The sequence below is a fragment of the Equus asinus genome, chromosome 5, assembly GCF_041296235.1.
Source record: "Equus asinus isolate D_3611 breed Donkey chromosome 5, EquAss-T2T_v2, whole genome shotgun sequence".
Lineage (NCBI taxonomy): Eukaryota > Metazoa > Chordata > Mammalia > Perissodactyla > Equidae > Equus > Equus asinus.
Genome location: NC_091794.1, coordinates 23,501,998 through 23,517,731, shown reverse-complemented (window position 1 = coordinate 23,517,731; position 15,734 = coordinate 23,501,998). Strand labels below are relative to the sequence as shown.

Genomic DNA, 15,734 nt, shown 5'->3' with positions numbered 1-15,734 from the left:
ATCTAATGCGTCCGAATCTCTGGGATAGAGCCTGGGGATCTGCACTGTCATCAGTTCTCCCAAGGGGTACTTTTGCACCCTGATGTTTGAGACTTGCTGGCTGTGATGGTTAATTTTATGTGTCAACTTGGCTGGGCCACAGCATCCAGATATTTGATCAAACATTATTCTGGATGTTTCTGTGAGGATGTTTTTGGAGGAGATTAACATTTAAACTGGTGGCCTTTGAGTGAAGCAGATTGCCCTCCATAAGGTGGGTGGGCCTCGTCCACTCAGTTGAAGGCCTGAATAGACCCAAGACTGACTTCTCTCAAGCCAGAGTGAATTCTGCCAGAAGATGTCCTTCAGACTTAATCTGCAACATCTTCTTCCCTGGGTCTTTAGCCTGCCAGCCCACCCTGCCAATTTTGAACTTGCCAGCCTCCATAATGACAAGAGCCAATTCCCTAAAATCAATCTCTCTCTTTCTCTCTCTCTCTATTTCTGTGTATATATATATTTATGTGTGTGTGTGTATTTATGTATATATTGGTCCTATTGGTTCTGTTTGTCTGGAGAACCCTAACTAGTATACTGGCTTACTGTGTGTAAGGCCCTGGCCAGCACAATCACACCTGGGCAGATGTCAACTTAGAGCAGATCCCTGCCTGGCTCTGCTCATCAGCGCTGGCCCTGCAGGCACCTGCTCCGAGGCACCAGAGGGGCTGGCTGGACAGGGCAGTAGTTGTGGTTGCTCATCCCTGACTCTTCTCTGGATGGAGGGTCCCAACCCTGCTGCCCTCCAAAGTATAGGGCTTAGCTCCTATTACCAGACTTAGCAAATAAAAATACGGGTTGCCCGGTGAAATTTGAATTTCAGATAAGCAATGAAACATATTTTAGTACAAGTACGTCTCATGCAATATTTGGGACATATTTATACTAAAGGAAAATCATTGTCATTTTTCTGCAATTCACATTTCACTGGGCATCCTGCATTTTATCTGGCAGCCCAATGGCAGATCTGGACACTTCTGTCCCCAACTTGGAATCAGAAATTGTTTCCTGTTAATTGTAAAGCCATTTCCAAAGGGCTTCCTCATGGGTGATCTCATCCATCCTTGCAACGATAGGGAGGCAGAGGAGGCATCACCATCACCATCATCCCCATCATCCCCATTTCACAGTGCGAGCTGAGGCCAGGAGGCTATCAGAGGTTCCCAGCTGAGATCAGAGCAGCCCTGGATGCACAGTGGAACCACCTGGAGGTTTTTAAATCACTCACATATGTATGGGTGATGTGTATGATGTTTGCAACTTACTTTGAAATGCATCAAAAAATAAAATGGATGAATGCCTGGGGAGAGGGCTGATGCATAGATATGCGCTAAAGCAAATAGAGCAAAATGTTGATGAGAGAATCTAGGTGGTGGGCATCCTGGTATTCACTGTATAATCTTTTAACTGCTTTGTATGTCTGAAAATATTTATAAAAGGCTGGGAGGAAAAAAATGTGGATGTCTAGGTCCCACCCCTAGACCAGTTAAATCAGAATGTCTGCAGGTGAGGCCCAGGTAGCAGTGTCCTTTCAAAACTGCCCAGCTGATCTGATCCAACCCAGCACTTCTCTCTGTGTACTAGGCACCACCTGGAGGGTCCAGGTACCTTACATCAGGGGTTCCCCAACTGAGAGTACATCAGAGTCTGGAGGGCTGGTCAAAACAGATTACTGGGCCTCATCCCCAGACTTTGTAATCTAGTAGGCCTGGGATGGGGCCTGAGGATTTGCATTTCTGGCAAGTTTCCAGGGGATGCAGATGCTGCTGGTCCAGGGACCATGCTTTGAGAAGCACTGCCCTCACATACACAGCCAAACACAGGGTGGGTAAATGCAGAGAGCTGTATGAAGCACGTGCTGCATCTGTCAGCAGAGGAAGCCATTAGCTGTGTAAGGGTCAGAATAGGCTTCCCAGAAGAGCTGGCGTCTGTGTGAGCCTTGAAGGAGGGGGGCATTTTCAGTGGAAAAGAGGGCGTATGCGGGGAGGGAATAGTAGAAGCAGAGACGTGGAGGTGGGCAGTCACTCGTGTGAGGGGCGGCTAGATTTGGGATGAGCTGAGGAGGTGGGGATGGAGGGGCAACGGCCAGAGAGGAGGCAGGGAGGGCAGCTTGTGCCAGATGGAAGGAGCCTTGCTATGCACAGCGTTCGGATTTGATCATGTCTGCAGTGGGATGTTGGTAGAAGTTTTTAGCAGCAGAATAATGTGACCAAATCGTCGCCCGGGCCTGTTGTTCTGGCAGCTCTGTGTAGGATGGATTGGAGGAGAGATGAAAGATAAGAAGCGTACTCAGTAGGCTATTGTGAGCATCTGGAAAGAGCAACGTGGAGGGTCTGCATAATCACAACACTAATAATGATGATAAAATAATGGCTGACATTTATTGAGTACTTTCTGGGTACCAGCCAGGGCTATGTGCTTTTGTAAACATTACCTTTTTTAATCTTCACAACTGCCCCACAGGGTCTTACAGATAAGGAAACTGACTCAGGTTAAGGAATGCCCAGGCTGGGATTCGAACCCAGGGCTGTGCGTTTTGTGTGAGTGCTCATGCAAAGGCAGGGAGGGTGATGGGGAGAAGAGGAGGCCAGCAGGTCCCTGCCTTGATCCTGCCTCCTTGTGCAGTCATCAGTTTCCCTGGCTCAGGGTCTCTCTTCTTTCCCCTCCTGAGGCCGGGGCCTGAGCCAGGAGAGGCGCATCCATCACTTTCCTTCCCCTCCTGTGGGCAGTGGCTGCTGTCCTGGCAGGCACGGCCTCAGCTGTGCCTCCCTCCACCCCACCCCCGGGCCCAGTGCTCACTCTCCATCCCGCCTCATCCAGCGCTCCACACAGCTGCCTGCAGACATTTGACTGAAGCTTCTAGGAGAAAAATGACGTTGCTTCCCACTCCCTTCTGTGTCCTGCTGTCCTTGGGCCTGAGCAGAGAACACTTCCAGGCACCTCCCCAGAATTCTTGCATTTCAGATTCTCCTCCAGCCGGCCCCTACCATGGCCACTCTGTGTCAAGGCAAGGTTCCATTATGGAGAAGGAGATGGGGGGAAGCTGCAGGGTAGTAAGAGATAAAGTCCTTATAGAAAAATGCCTGCAGATAGTAAGCCCATTAGCTTTTATTCTTATTATAACAGGACTCCATGAATGTGGAGCTTAAGGGGCTTGGCACCAAGGGCCAGGTTTAAAGAGAGACATTCATTAAGCACTGGAAGGGCTTTGTCAGATCTTGACCATCTTTCTGTCTCTAAGAAGGGCTGCTTTTATACCGGGTCAGAAAGAGCTCACTGTGCTTCTCTTAAAGACCCTCCTGCTCTCCTCCCATCCCCTGGCTCAGGGCTGAAGCTCTCTGTACTGGCCCCCACCAGGCCCCCAAGGCCTGCTTGCCTCCTAGACATCATCCACCTGAGAGGTGCTCAAGCACGTGCCCTGCCCTGCCCCCACCCCCAAGCTAGAAGGACCAGGGACCTGCCTCATAGGTACCAAGTGCTGAGGCTACAGTGAGGCTGCGTCATCACACCTACTGGAGAAGCCTCGTAGGAATGAGTCTGGATCTCAGACAGGTGAGTGTGCATCCACGTGCACATTTGCACGCTGTGGGTGTGTGTTTGGGGCAGTGGTGGTGGTGCAGTCCCAGGTCTGGTCTTCATTCAGACCCACATTTCACCAGTCTATGCAGGAGAGATAGAGCTCACCTGGCAAGGGAGGGGAATGGGAGCAGTTCCTAGAAAGGCTTCTTGCTGGGGCTGGACAGTGGGGTGCACAGTGGGGCTGCGTGTGCCCTGTCCTCTGTCCCAACCTCTCCTGCCCAGCAGCCAACCACCTGTGAGCCTCCTTCCTCCCTGGGCTGCAGCAGGTGTCATGTGCGGGGAGCAGAGGAGGGACGGTGGGCCTGGGCCCTCTCTCCTGGCTTCCCTCAGCCAACCACTTGCTGCCAGATGGAGCTGGGCACTGATGGGGTGTGTGCGGGGAATGGCAGCTGGCTCCCAGCCAGCCCATGGCCTTGCCCTTGTCAGTTGGGACATAGTTATGCTTTGGATGTTCAGGAAACTGAGCTGGCAGGACTCAGATCACCAGGAACAGAGCTCGGTGAGGAAAACTCTCAGCCTTCCAGGAGGGATCTGAGGAATTCCAGAATTGCTCCCCAGCTCCCCCTCCCCCCACCCTGGGCTCCACACTGTCTGCCCTCCCTGGGAATCTGCCGCCCACCAAGTGTGCAGCATCACACAACTCCATCACAGCCTCCAGCCTCTTATCCCTTTGCTGTTTTATTTATTGCACAAATACCACCATAACAGCGAAAACATAAACCAAAAGGGAAAAAAACTCCTTCCATTTCATGACCTTAACAGATGAACTGTTCAATTTTCTTTGTTCCTGTCTAGCCCCTGTCCATGTTGCACCCCTCCCTCCTTCCTTCTGCACTCCTCCCCACTCCTCTTCTTTCTTTCTCTCTACAAGAGGAAAGGGGGCTGACTCCAGCACCCTCCACAGCCTGCCAGGCTGTGCCCCTCTCCCCTTGGGGTTGGGGAGGAGACACGCCTGCCACACGGAGGTTTGGGTGCCATTCTCAGTTGCATCTCAGAAGCTGAGCTGGACCAGCTCGCGTACCCTGGGCTTAGCAGCTCATTGGCTGGCTCCCCTCAGGGGTCTGGGCGCCCAGACCCGGTTGGCATCCCTGACTGGGAAGCTGGGGGTGGGAAGGGAGAGAAGGACAGAAATGTAACCTGAACATAGGCTGGAGTTTGGGAGGCCAGAGACGCAGACTGGGATGAGTAGCCGTCGTTTCTCTTTCCTGCCCTAGTCTCGATACTGCTCACTCCCCAAAGAGGGTATTATGAGTGATTTTTCTGGGGACCTTGGGATTCAGTCATTTCTAGCTCCCAGATTTCTGAAACAAGGTCTGTAGACACTGAATTGCATGTCTTCAGTCAGGAAGGGCTCTCTCAGATTCAGGCTCCCAGCCTCAAGTTGCTCGGAGCCCTATCCAGTGTGAGCCATCAAGGCTTGACTTGGGGAATAGGTTGCATCCAGGAGCTGGAGAAGGTGCAGCCTAGGAGGGCAGGTCTGAGTAACTGCCTGCTCTGAACGTGTGGGTCTGCAGCCCCTCTCAGGGCCTCTGACTTCTCATCCATTGAATGGAAAGCATAGCAACCTGCCTGCAGACTTCACGGGGGTCTGATGGGGTCGTGGTTGTGAAGAGCAGCAAGAGCCCGTCAGAGGGAAGGGGACACTAAGCTTTCTGATGAGTTGTTTCCACTGCACCCAACCCAGCATCCGAACCACTCTCACCAACTCCTGGGGACCTCTTTCCCACTACTGGACCTATTTGCCCAGGAGCATCCATGGGATCATCTGGAGCTAGAGGATTAAATGAGGAGCTGAATAAAGTCAAACCATAGCACAGATAATGCAAAACTGTGTAATCCAAGAACAATTTTTATTTGAGTCAAGTGCTGAGGATGACTGGTCCAGGCTGAGTTTTGCTCACACACAGCTGGATGAGGGGAGAGATGTAGAGGGTGCTGGATGGCGGGGAAAGGGGCTGGCACACTTCAACCCTGTGTGTAACCATGTGGCTTGGAGTTGCATTGATTTGGACAATTCATACGTTGTCAGTACACACTCTCCCCAACATTAATGCCTGAATCCAAGAAGTCCATTACTGCTGGTTTCCCGGAAACCTGGAGAGCCAGTATTGCAGAAAGGTCCCACCAGCTGCCGTCCTGTTCCTTGTCACCATGGACGGTGGAGTAAGAGGGTTTAAGTTGCAATAGGAAGAAAGCAAGTTAGACAGTGGAAGAACTTTCTGCCTGGAGAGGTGAGGGACTCTTCTCAAACCTCTCCAGACTGGAGGAGGGATCCAGCCGTGGTGGGCCTCCTAGTGAATTCATTCCGTCAACAGGACTTTGTTGACCACTTATTTTACTCACGGTGCCACCACTTTTACAAGCATTTCCTCTTCACGACAAGTCTGTGAAGAAGTTGTTATGACTGTTGTCGTCGTTGTTGTCATTATCCGGGTTTTAAAGAGAAGGGAGGCAGTGGGGCCCAGTGATTCCAAGCACAGCGCCTGGCTTGCTCCCGCTGGGAGTGTTTCTGTTGACTAGCTCAGGGGGAGGGCTGGGGCTCTGCATTCAGAGTCCACGCTCCTGTTGCCACGCCCTGCCTACCTTCCTGAGAGCTGTGGGGAAGGCTTCCTTCGCAGAGGCACACCACCACCGCCACAGCGTGCAAACACCTTCCCCGTCGGGCACTCAGGGTGGAAACTCACATTCACTCATTCAACAGACATAGGGCTGGGGATCCAGAGGTGAATATGACATCATTCTTGTCAGCTCTCAGCAGACTTGTTAATATCTTTGCTTCTGAGCCCACTCTGGATTCAGAAAACGTTTCCAATCGATTACCTTGAGTAGAATTATCACCTGCCACATCTTCCTTCTCAAGGTTGGCTACTTTATGAGTGTCTAAACTTTCAACCATGAGTGGGCACATTATTCAAAGTCCCTTTGGCTAAGAGCAAAGATTCCTTACCCTTTGTTCCACCATTCAGTCATTCTCTCACTCAACAAATAACTCAGTGTCTGCTACATGTCAGGTGTTGTGTTAGGAGCTAAGGATACAGTGCTGAGCAAAACGGACATGGTTCTTGCCCCTAGGAGTTTACAGACATTAACCAGACAATTCCCCCATCCTGCTCTGATGTAGTCCCAAACACTAAGGTGTTTGTTTAGGAGTGACTTCCTCAGGTGTGGCATTTCTGGGGCCCTATGCTGCACTAGGGTTGGCCCGTCCTGTCTTTTGGGAATTAGAGGACACTGGGTGGTCCCCAGGGACCAGGTCCTGGTTGCTCCTTCCTTTTGGAAGGAGGCGAGGGAAGCAAAGGATGCCTGTAACTCTTTGGGCTTCCTGCCTTTTGATCCAGCCCTTCCTGTGAGAGTTGCCCAGATGGACACACATAGACGGACTCCTAAAGAGGAGGCCATTCTGCTAACCCCCCAAAAATAGGCGTATTTTGAAGAGGGGCCTCGTTTCTCTGTGGAGATTGATGGCTTGAGAAAAGGGGCACTGGAGTTAGGCTCATGTGGATTCCAGCCCCAGAACTGTCACTTACTAGCTGTGTGACTTGAGCAGGTCATGAACATCTCTGTGCCTTAGATCCTCAGCCGTAAAGTGGGGGCAATAACACCTACCTTGCAGGAACGCTGCAATGATTAAATGAGATACTGTTCATGAAAGCTGCTGACGCCTATTTGACATTAATAGGTGTGCCCACCCTTCCTTCGGTGTACATATGACTTGCAACTTCTTAGGAATGTGATTACCTCTTGAGCTGATGCTGAAAAAAAGCTAACAAATCTTAAAAGGTAAGGAAGTATAAAGTTCCCCTACTGCAGAACCAGTAGGCTAGAACAGTGGTTCCTGAGGACTGGTCCTTGACTCAGTGTCACCTGGGAACTTGTTAGAAATGCAAATTCTTGGGCTCCACCTCACCTCTGAATGCCCGAGTCAGAAACCCTGGGGAGGGGGCCCAGCAACCTAGTTCCACAAGCCCTCCAGGTGATTCTGCTGTGTGCTGAAGTGTGAGAACCACTGGGCTGGAGATTGCAAACTGGCTGTCAGTGGGCCAGATTCTTTCACAGATGTGTTTTGTTGGGCTCTGTCCTCAGCTGGAGCTGAGTAGCAGCTGCCCCTGATGGGTGGCTGTGCCTTTCTGAACGGGTTACAGTCTTCACTTTGCCACTTCCTTCTGCGTTACACCAGCTGGCCTCGCTTACTTGGCTCCCCAGCCCCCACCATCATCCAAGTTTGCAGCCAGGGGACCAGGCAGGGGGACCGTGTGGGTCTGACTGGTCCTGAACGTCAGTCTTAGATGCTGAGCTCCCTGGCCCAGTAGGAACAAGAGGATAGACAGTTTTCTAATTCCTAAAACCAGCAGTCAGATCCTGCTGCTTTCACTTCAGGATTTGGCTTGAAGTGTTGTGAATTCCCAGCACATCACACACCCACGTTCAACTGTGGGTCCAAAAATACCTTCCGCAGCCAAATAGAGATGATTTTTATGTTCCCCACTACCTTGGATTATCTGCCTCGCTGCTCTCCGCCACCCCTGCCATTGGTCCAGCTGGTGCACAGTGACTGAAAAAGGATGGCTGATGTGGAGGAGCAGAAGGGGCCAGCGGTTCCAGCGCTGGCAGCAGCGAGCCGCTCAGGGGTCACAGAGGACTGACTTACCCCAGAAGTAGAAATATAGGTGGGCTCCAGGAAGGCTGGGAGGACCCAGGGGCTGTGATGTCTGAGGAGTGGAGCAGGATGGGAGTGGAGCTGGGACCTCTTATTGCAGAGGTTGGAACAGCGAGTCATGTTTGAAGGCCCTGATGGCAGCAGGCATTCCCGACCAGGAGAGATGAAGAAGATGGATCCAGAACCTAGCACAGAATGGGATGTAGGGAGGAAGCCCTGAGCGGTGGGAGAGGAACTGAACTGGACTCAGTCTTGACCCAGGACTGAGGAGGAGACCTGGAAAGCTTCCCTGCTCTGCACCCTCACAGCTGGAGAGAGCACCATGCCCCCGCCCCACCCCTCCCTTCCCGAGGGAATCTGTCTCTACAGCAGCCCCATATGGAAGTGGGAAGCTGGCTGGCTAAGAGCATGGGCTTTGGCATCGAGTGGACCTGAGGTCAGATCTGGCTCAGCCACTTGCTACGTGACCCTGGGCAAGCCACCCAATCTCTCAAGTTTTCTCATCAGTCAAAAGGCAATAAAGCCTATTTTATAGGCATAGGGTGAGGATAAAAAGAGAAAACATTTGTAAAACAGTTAGCACACTGTCTATCATGCAGTAAAGAACACAATAATGCTTAGATATAATTATTTGAGAGCAGAAACTATGTATTTTTGCCAGAAGAACTGGTGTCTGGGATTTGGCAAGTTAGGGTCATTGATGAGAAAAATGGAATCAGATGTAAGCATTAATAAGTGAACAGAAGACCATGGAATTCTCAAAAGAGGGGTTTCCCAAAGAGAGAGATAGTGTCTTCCCCTAATACTTGAGGCTCATGACATTTACCCGGGCCCTTGATAAATGTTGGTTCATGGAGCAGAAAAGATGCAAGAATGTTCTGACAACGATGGGTACCGGATACTGATGAGGTCGTCTAAGAGGTGTAGTGGACATGAAGTGACCCCTTCCCCTCCTCAAATCCAGCTGCCCTGGACTGGGGAGGAGCTGTCTTGCCTGGAGCCTGGGGGGATGGGCAGGATGACCTCAGATGTCCACATAAGGCATTATTAACCTCCGGAAGATCCAAATTTACCTGATTTCTCCCTGTCCTTTCTTACACAGAAATAATTCCAATTGTGTTGGTGTAGGGGTTGGGATGGAGTACATAATAGTGCAAACAGCTGCCCCCCACCCTTCCAATCTAAGAGGCACAGTACCTGGGGACGGGACCCCCGAGGCCCTTCCAACCCCCACCCCACCCCACTCCTAGGTCACCCCCAGGACCACTGTCCCTTCTGACTCAGGTTCATTGCTTCTAGGGAGCCCAGACCTGTAAAAAGGGCTTGGGGTGGGGGATTAGCATCCATGCAACCCCGACTCTGTCCAGCTGTGTAAATGGCTTAGAGGCGAGAAAAGCAGACTGTGATGATCACAATTATAATGAGAGGGGAGAGCACGGATGCAGAAATACAGTCCAAATTAAACTGTAAGAGGAGTTACCTCCCCTCCCAGCCCCTTTCTACACTAGTGCTGTGTGCGTCTATGAGCCGAAACAGTCCTGGGGGCCCATCTGATAATCTGGTGGCATGGAGACTAGATGATTTTTAGATTTACAGCTTTCCAGGAAAGTGTTTCAGGGCCTTGGAGAGGATTTACACATTTCCTTGGAGACAAAGGGGCCGTTAAGGAGACCAGAAGAGCACGGAGGATGGGGTGCAGACACCAGCTCTGGTCAAGGCTCTAGCCCTGGAGGGGTGAGAGCTGGGCCTGAACCCAAATTTGTCTTGCATACAGAGTGAGGGGCAGAGCCCTGGGCCAAGGGGTGCAGTTTGGCCCTGACGCTAGCTCCTCAGCAGCCCTCCTCTACAGAGGCCTCCTAGGGGCTTGTCTTAGGACCGGTTCTCGTGAGCTGGGGGCCTCAGGCAGGCAGGCGGTTGGCTGGGAGCGCCCACGGGAAGCCCCTGAGAGGAGGCGAGGGAAGCAGGACAAAGCGGAGGACAAAGGCAGGCCAAGATGCGCTGTTGGGGGAAGGCTACCTGGTCCCACAGGAAGCTTGGGAGGATGAATTGCGCCACAGAAGTTGTTACACCGGAGACGGGGGTGGGGAGGTGGGCTTTATATCCCCCCATCGGTCAGTGATTGCCACCACCATGCGGGGGGTGGGGGGTTTAGTCTCCCAGACTTATCTAGCGAGGAGACTGCCCTAGGCTAAGGACCAGCCTCTTGGGAAGGTCACTGGGCAGTGGGGCATGGATGCACCAGCCCGGGAATGGGGATCTAGGGGGGGGAACCCACAGCACCCGCTGCAGAGCTGGTCCTCTCCTCTTTCTCTCCTATGAAATACCCCCTTAATTAAACTCAAGAAGTTCCTCGCATACTTCTGGAGATGGTGTAGAGGTCATTTTCGAGGTGGTTGGGAAGAGGGAAGTCTAAGGTTCTTCTCCATCCTAAGGGCTACAAGATTACACTCAAAAGTGAATACTTGCTGGGATAATTCTTCCAAGACTAATCACATTTAAGGGCTTATTTTAATAAATATTCTTACAATGTACTTTCATGCTGATTTGATTCTCACAAAGGCACTATGAAACAGGTTTTATTATTTTTATTCCGATTATACAAACTGGTGTTCAGAGTAATTAAGTGTTGTACTTAAGATAACTTAGCTAGTCAAAGTAGTTCATATCTAATAGTAAAATTTCAGGCAGTACTACAGACATCTGGGGACTACTCTTTTCTTGGGAGAGCTCTTTTCTGAGCAACGCTTCATATCAACAACCTCTTAGCCCCCCTCCAAAGCATCAACCTCAACTGAAAGCATTTATCAGTGTTCAAGACACTGGTAGTTTCTGGGGGCTTAAAAAGAGTTGAGGCATCTGCCTAAGGGCTTTCAGTCTAACCAGGGAGCCAGATTTGTGGCAAACAGGAAGGCTTGATCAATGCCAGATAAGAGGTTAAGTGGGCATCACAGGAACTGGGGTGGGGACTTCTGAAGGGCAGAGATGTTCCAGGCTGACCTTCAGAGAAGGATGGGCCTTGAATCAGCTAGATTCAAGCTAGCTGCTAGAGAGCCCCTTCCTGGCAGCTGGTTGTCACTGGGACATCAGTGCCAAACAGTGGCACATCCATCCATTCATGTATTCATTCACACAACAGGTGTCAGCTGAGCTCCCGCTACATGGCAGGCTGTGAGCTTGGCGCTGGGGAGGCAGTAATGAGAGAGCTCCCCTCGGAGCTCACCATCCAATGCAGCCGTGGCCCACACGGCTGCCAGCTTCTCCGTCCCTAATCCCAGGTCCTGGGCAAAGCAGGCTGGGAAGTGCTCTGAGCACAGTGTCTGCTCTTGACTTGACTCAGCTCTGTTAAATGAGTGGTCAGTTTTTTGTCTCCCTGGAGAGAAGAGGTGTTAGAAGGGGGAGTTCATCACTTACAAATACTTTCAGCTGCAAGTAACAAAATACCACCGACAATAACTTGAAGCATAAGGACTTTTGTAATCACTTAGCAAGAGGTTTGGAGGTGGCAGCAGCTGCTGGTCTTTGCTCGCCAGCTTAGCATCAGGCTGTTCTGTTATCCCCTGGCCTGTCTCTCATAGTGTCAAAATGGCTGCAATAGCTCAAAACATCACATTCCTCGGCAAGGCAGGAAGGTGGCAGGAGGGAGTATTGTTGCCAACTGAGTCTATTCTCTTATAAGGAAAGCAGCACTTTCTCAGAATCTGTAGCTGACTGCTGTTTATTTCTCATCGGCCAGAACTACGCCCACGGCCGCTCCTAACTATGTGAGAGGTTGGGAAAGCATCTCACCTGGGGCTGAGAACGTTGCTACCCTGTGCAACATGGGGTTTGTTATTGAGGACGATAGGGGAATGAATATCGGGGAAGCAACCAACAGTGTTGCCCCAGTGAGAGCTGTGGACTTCCTTGTACAATCCTAGGCACTGAGCTTCTGCTCTCTGCTCCTGCCCAAGAAACTTCTGGACTAATCTGAGTCCCTCCTGCTGAAACACAAACCTGCTTCCCAGCCTGTCCTCTTCCCCTTCAGCACATGGGGATCATCACTGCCCCTCTCCTCCCCTGCCCTGCTCCAGCAGGACCTCCCATCCCATTGCCCACGTCTGCCCTCCTGCTTTCTGCTTCCGTTTCGCCCACCATGGAGCCCCTCTGGGAACGGAAAGTGGAGGGAGGATGAAAGAGGAGGGAAGGTGTTAATTAAACACCAGATGTTTAACTCATTAATTAATGGCTGTGTCACCGGAGTGACATCAACCTTCTCTGTCTCCTCCACCCTCACCCTTCTCCCCCTCTGGAGGGCCTGAATCTAAAGCTGAAGAACCAACATTGGTTCAGGGGACCTGAGACCAGCAGAGGGAAGACGGAGAAAGTGGGCCATGGAGACCCTGAGGACGTGGTTCCCCTGTCCTGGAGGGAGCAGGGACGTATTGGCATGTTGGCACTGGGAACGGAAAGAAGGGATATTGGGAGAGAGGCTGAAGCCCTGAGGTCACAAACAGATTTGTTTTGTTCGGTGGACATAGCAGTTTCAAAAATGCAAGTAATTGCCAGCATTTAAAAACGGGGATTTCACATAAATCCAGATGTATAGACTTTCTTTAAAAATGGACAGATCTGGGCCTGTGACCTGAGAAGGCAACAGTCAGCTGAGAGGAGGAGAGCTGAGTTGCAGCTGTCCTGTCCAGGTGGGGTGTGTGTCCTCCCACCCTCCTCTGTCCCCTCCCTATGCACTCAGCTCATGTGTCACCCACTGGCCCTGAGGACTTCTGGGTTTGGGGTTCACTGCAGAGGTACAGGGCCAGGACTCAAGAATGGGTTGGAGGTAGGAGATAGGGAGAGGGGAGTCTGGGAGTGCTGAAATGTGGGTCAGGTCACCTGGGGGGACTGTAGTTCCATTGACAGCAGTGGGGGATGTGGGAGGAGCAGGTTAAGGGAGAAAGATGACCAATTCACTCAGGGAAGGCTGCAGTGGAGGTGTTTGGGTGACACTGAGAAGGAGATGGCTGTGCAGTCTGGAGTCCAGGAGAGAGGGACTGGAGATCTGGGGAACTGTTGGAGCTGGGTGGGAGTGGAAACCCTGGAGAGGAGGGCGCGGGAGCTGAGACCACCCCGGGAGCAGTCAGAGTGTGAGACTAGGGCATGGAGAATAGAACCTTGGAGAACCACATATTTGGGAGAAAGCACTAGAAATGAAAGTTAGGGCCAAATGAAAGGTTGGAAGGAACCTGGACAGTGCAGTGACAGAAAAGTAGGTATAATGTCTAAGATTTTTAGGACATTTTCCTCCATGTTGTCGGCTTTGAAGCGCAGGGAGTATTTCCAGCAGACTCTGGCCAAGGGAGAGAAATGGGGCCAGAGCCCTTGTTCCCTCTGGGGCTCCACGTTCACTGGCTCCCCCAAAAGACATGAAACCAACCGTTGACATCATGGCAGTTCTAACCCTTTTGGGCCGTTCAGAGTCTTTTCTGTAACAACTTTAGAATGAAAGGCTTTGTCTCTAACTGAAGGTTTCAGTACCCTCCCAGGAGTGACCCCCTCGTTGAGCCCTGGGGCTGGGTGCACGTGGCAGGGATGTGGCTTCAGTTACCCATGCAGACGCACAACCGCTTGCCACCATGAAAACTCTCCCCGCTAAGGAAAGGTAGAAGGAACAGCGCTGTGGAGTCGGCCGTGGGCCAGCCCCAGCTGTTGCTTTCTGCTCCCTCACCTCTCCAGGCCTGGGCTGTCCACACGTGGAATGAGGGCGGGTGCCGTGGGGATTACACTGGCGGCTTTCACGGGCCGGGCTGGAGCCTGTGGTTCCCTCCCGCTCCCTCAGACACCACCAGCACAGAAGGTGGCAGATGTTACTGGTCTCACTTCATTTCAATAGATTTACAAGATCCCTTTATGTGTTACTGAAAAATTGGGTGTAAATCCTATTTTAAGAACACAGTGGAACTCACTGCTTGAAGAACGCTTCAGAAAATCCTTTTGGGAAGTGAATGATAATCACTCTTTGGTAAGACTTTTGTGCCAGTGTTCATGAACCTCCTTGTCTGAAGTGCACTTCACCTGTAAGGTCTTTCCCATCTCCCCTTTGCCTTTTGTGATCTTCTTTCCCATGGGACACGCTTCCCTTCCCTGTGTGTGTCGTCTCCCCATGTCTAGTCCTCTCTCCCCAGCCTCTCAGGCTCTCCCATCACGCTCCCTGACTGTCCCCTCAGCAGTGGCCTCTTTTTCCTCCCCGAGACTGTGTGGCTGTGACTTGGCTGGTGACCATTAATGGGCTACTGCACTTCCTTCTTCAGAAATGCAGGCATGGATGAGTCTCTGGATGCCAGAAATCTTTGTCACATGTGGGGTACATATGGTGGGTGTGGTAGGCAGAATAATGTCCCACCAAATACATCCACATCCTTATCCCTGGACCTGTGAATGTATTACCCGATGCAGCCAAAGGGACTTTACAGATGTGAGTCAGTTAAGGACCTTGAGATGGAGAGGTTATGGGCCCATTGTAATCACAAGGATCCTTAAGAGCAGAGACCTTCTCCCAGCTATGATGGAGGGAGATGTAAGTATGGGAGAATGGTCAAAGAGAGGCAGTGCTGCTGGCTCTGAAGATGGAATGTGGGCGGCCTCTAGAAGCTGGGAAAAGCAAGGAAATGGATTCTCCCCTGGAGCCTCCGGAAGGAATGCAGTTCTGCTGTCACCTTGATTTTAGCCCTGAGCCCCGTGTTGGATTTCTAACCTACAGAACTGTAAGAGAATAAATGGGTGTTGTCTGAAGCCACCAGGTCTGTGGTAATTGGTTACAGCAGCAGGGGGAAATGAATACAGTGGCAACCACACGGCCCATCGGGAAGTCTGGCCTCGAGCCTAACCTCATCTTTTTTGCCTGGTTCACCTTGTAGCCAAGGACTCACTCCAGATTCTCCCCCTTCAATGAGTGGTTTCAGCTGCTCCTGGGGCTGCGTCTCTTGGATGCCATGTGGCTTCACTCCATCTCCTGTTGCCCCCACCTCTTATGTGGGCTGCCTGATGCCCCAACCAGGCAGCCAGGGTGTGGACGGATAGTAGGGGGCTCGCTTCACTCACTAGTCAGGGGTAAGCATGCCCGAGGGGTGGGGGGAAGAGTGAGGGACTGGCAGTGGGCACCACACTGCGGGGATAGTGGGAGAAGATTGCTCATCTGCGGGGTCAGCAGCACACCTCTGGTCTACCTGAATCCAGCAGACTTTAGGAGCCTGCTTTTTTAGTTGTGGTAACATGCACATAACATAAAATTTACCATCTTACCCATTTTTAAGCGTATACATTGGTAGTTTTGAGTGTATTCACTTTGTTGTGCAAACGTCACCACCATCCATCTCCAGAGCACTTTTCCTCTTGCAAACAGAAACTCTGTACGCGTTAAATAACAACTCTCCATTCTCCCCTCCCCCGGTCCCTGGAAACCACCCTTCTACTTTCTGTCTCTATGAAT

The 15,734-nt window shown here is 51.5% G+C and overlaps 1 protein-coding gene across 8 annotated transcripts in view; it reads left to right on the top strand.

Annotated features, from left to right (window-relative positions):
* The window catches only part of SEMA5B (semaphorin 5B), a 120,679-nt gene that overhangs the window by 50,196 nt on the left and 54,749 nt on the right, over window positions 1–15,734 (top strand). The gene's annotated exons all lie outside the window — the stretch shown is intronic.